Source organism: Charadrius vociferus, unplaced genomic scaffold (assembly GCF_000708025.1).
Source record: "Charadrius vociferus isolate BGI_N301 unplaced genomic scaffold, ASM70802v2 scaffold6, whole genome shotgun sequence".
NCBI classification, from domain to species: domain Eukaryota; kingdom Metazoa; phylum Chordata; class Aves; order Charadriiformes; family Charadriidae; genus Charadrius; species Charadrius vociferus.
Window position 1 is genome coordinate 679,409 of NW_009648657.1, and position 4,248 is coordinate 683,656.

A 4,248-nucleotide genomic window follows, 5' to 3' on the forward strand; every position below is an offset into this window, starting at 1 on the left:
GAGGGGCAGGGACCCGCCGGCCGCCGCCTCGGCTGCTCGGCGCTCAGCAGAGAGCATCGGGGGTGGCACCGGGATAACGCTTTTCCCTTTTATTTTTTTCTTTTTCTTCCTTTAAAAAAAAAAAAAAACAAACAAAAACCAAAACACCCGCCTGGTTTATTTGGTAATTTAACGGCATATGATTTAAATCAATATAAAATTCAAATACTTTTGTGCCACCTGTTGGATTTTGCCACTAATTACATGTAACTGGAAGCACACTTCTGTGTTCAGTCTGGGAAGTATTTCCCTCAATGTTACTAGGTGCCCTTATGAAAATACTACTTCGTTTGCTGTTTGGAAATATTTTCTCTCTGGGCAGGCAGATAGAGCTGTTTTTCCTTTGTAAAAATCTAATTTATAAATTATAGACGGCACAGTGTGATGTGGGGCTGGACTCAGAGTTCTTGTGATAATACAATAATTATTTGGAAAGGTTAGTAACAGAGAAAGTCCAGTCTGAAGGCCCGGGAGCTGGCTCTAGGCACACAAAACCATAAAGGCACCTGACAGTATCCATGGGCTGGGAAAGGGAGGAGTATACCAGGCCTGCGCTCTCCTCACGCCTGTGAATACTATCCATCGTGGGCAGCCATACAACACAAAGCATGCCAAATGTTATACAGTTGAGATGCTCTTTAAAAATAATTTTGTTTGGCCCTTCTCCAATAGCTGTCAACTCATAATGTCAGGACACATTGTATTGTATAAGAATAACCTGATTTTATTTCACATTACCGTGGCCAGATTTGTTTATTACATAGTAATATTATTTTAAAATGGCCAGGTATAAATGAATTGCAAACAAAACCACATTCCTACAAGAATCTGAATATTAGCCCCCAATTTTATCTGGATTTCACTAGAACAGATAAAGACCTGTGGGTTATCAGGTGTCTTGTTATTCCTTCTCTGCATATAATCACACCACAGATACCTTCCTGTTCTTTGAGATCAGGAGGTGTAGAAGCATGCACAGAAATGCAAACACATGGGCAAGGAGTGGCCCACTCTCTTCTCCTTCCCAGCTGTAACTGCTAAACTGAATGCAGGAGGTCTCCGTGATGCCACCACTTTCATATGGTGACAGGTGAAAGGCCCATCTCTGCTTCTGATGAAATGGTGGGTGACTGCCATCCCTTCAAGGAGTGGGAAAGGACACCAGATCCCACAAACGTTCTTCCATGACACCACCAGAAATAACTAAAGCCCCATAATTGCTATAATTTACATCTTCTTACATTATTTTCCCATTTTTAAACAGATAGTACACAGGACCAGTAATGTATAAAACTGGGGGTTGGCGTTATTTTCAGCTTTGCATACAACTACAGCCATCCTTTTGCTATGTATGTTTCCACAGTATATTCTACTTTTATGTTAAAATGCAAACATTCAAAAAGACGTGAAGTACTGTTTAATGAAAGTATAGACATTTTCTAAACTGTTTGTGCTTTTTAACCGAAAGCTGGCAAAAGACTTAAATACAAAATTAAACTACAAAATTAATAAACCATATCAGGCAAATAGTATGTGCAACACAGTATTTCAGTGCTGTCATCTGTCAATCTGACTCACAGAAGGCTTTAGTGGTAAATTTAGCTGAGTCTTCTATTAGCAAACAGTATCTTCAAACTGACTCCATCGACCCCAATTTTATCTACTTTGGATTTCGTGATAGCCCTGCTTCAAAGTCTTCCCTGGTTTTATGAGGACAATTTGCCACTGTTTGAACAGTCATAAATGGCCACAAAATGTACAAGATGCCAGAAGAACACACCAAGTAAAATTAAAGTGTTTACACACCAGTATTTTGCTCTTGGCAAGTGCATAAGTGACTTCACAAGATGCAAGTCAGTGCACATTACATATTACACATTGTCTTTTTAGACCAGTCCGTAGGCAACATGAGCACGTCCCAGGGCCCCAACACAATAGCTGGGTTTTTGTTCAGTTTCTAAAGACTCATAAATAGCATCTCAGGCTTTAGTTCCTAATGTGGTAAAAAAAAATATGATGGCTTGGACTAAACCAAAACCCAATTATTTAAAAAATGCACAACCGACTTCTCTGCTTTCATTCCCATCAACTTCCCTCTCATGTGGATTATATTAATTATTTGTAAATTTATCGCTACATATTCAAATAAGCCAAGAAGCAGGGAAAACAGAGTCTTACACCATTTTAGATCTTTCCTGCAGGAGAAAAAAAAATGTAAAAAGAAACAGTTCCCATTTAGCTAATACTTTTAAAAACAGCTGTAAATAAGTTGATGAAATCTCTTTTGTGCAGTGGAATTTAAAATTTAAGGAGCCTTTCTTACAGTGAAAGAGTCAGTAAAAGTTCAGTCATTGTAAGCCAAAATCCAAAGAGGAGTACGTCAATTAAGGAGGAAACAGTGATTTTTCTGATCCTCTTTCTCAGCAAACTTGGGTGGACTTTGATGCAGCCAACATTAGGTGAAAAAGGTTTGGCCTGGTGTTGATACCAATTCTTTCTTGAACGAAGGAAGAACTATAAAAGATCTAAACGAGGCACCCCACAGTAGTGTCAGAGACCTGTAGAAGTCATGACACATATGATGTCTCAGCTGCATGAAGTCACAAGAAGCGCAAATACAAACATGTGCTGTAGAGGCGGTTGGATCCCTGCCTGGGAAGGAGGGTGGGGGGAAGGCAGAGAGACCTTCACTCGCTGGCTGAGCACTTTGCAATTTGAACTGCAGAATGAGGTAGCCCTTTCCAGTGACGGACATGCCTGGAGGTGAGCCCAAAGAAGGAAATCCTGCATGGAAGAAGGAAGACGGGAGGAAAGAAGAAGGAAGAGAACCATATGGCTTAATCTAGGAAGCCATCTTAGCTAGAAAATGTTGCCCTTAACCTTCTTCCTGGCAAAGAGCTTAACGCTTCCTTGGTTGTGACTTTCATCAAAGGGCATCCTTTCCAATTCTTCTGTGATTTTCATTTCTGTCCTATGAGTTCTCAGCTCATAACATAATTACAGTTTTAATGCCTTTAGTTTGCAGGCCACCCAGAAGAGAGTCAAGGTCCCTTTTTCCATTCCTCTGCATTTCACAAGCCCTATGTTTTTCTCTTCTCCCTTTCAATATATCCCTTCAGATTACTCCAAGAGCAATGATTTTAGCTGATCCGTGTGACACCTTGCTTAGTCTATGCTCTTCCTTAGTTCTAAAGAAGACATAAAAGATAGACTAATTATGGCAGCAAAGGGGTGGAAAACATATAAAACTCATATTTATCTCTTATAACAAGAGTTACATCTACAATTCAGGCTCCATTTTTCCTGAAGGAAAGGTTCTGCGTTGCCTCCAAACAGGCTATAAAATATTTTCTGTAGATGTGGAAACATAATAGTGTGGGCAGAGTTCGGAGAAATGTGCACAGACCATGTAGAAATGTATGGGATATAGTTTTCCTGGTTCATAAGGTATACATTTTAGGTGACAGTGTCTGTGTTTCAATAACTGTGGGAGGAAACCTGACTTTAAAAAGTGCATCCATCTTCCTAGACAAAAGAAAAGATCAACTTCCCAGAAACTTTTGTCACAGAGTCAATTCCTACACAATGACATGTAATGCTAAATAAATCATTTTTTGAATTACAAATTGTGAATCCATCACCCTGGACAAATGTTATTCATCTGAGGGGGGAAGAAAGGATGACCTAAGAATAATTGTCTACAAGTATTCAAAAGGGAATCTGATTTGTCACTCCCATTTTGAAGTGCCAGTGCGAAAGTTGTTGCCAGCTTTTAAAATCTCTCCTTTGACTTCCAAGTAATGTGTGCGTGGTTAAAAGCCAATTAGGGAACAGTGGTATGATTTGGTGACGAAAGACAAGTGGCACAGTTTAAAGTGTCATTAAAAATCTACTCTCTTTACAGACTTAGATAGGGCCTTTCTTTCCTTTAGTCATGCTTGGATGTCCTATTCAGCGTAGTTACCAGACTGATATTAACAAGAATTAATGTGTAAAAGTAATGCCCTCATTTGCATTTTCTAACACAGTCTCTTCAAGGTAAGTTTTTTTCAGCTGCTTAAGAAGTGCAATGACCGACTATATATTCAAGCAGAAGGAACCGTTCTCTCTGGCCAAACAGTGTGACCCCATCCTCCATCACTGCCCTAACTAGCTGTAAGCTGAAGGTCGTATTCTTCCCTCCAGTTCACAGTAGCAGAGATTATCTAC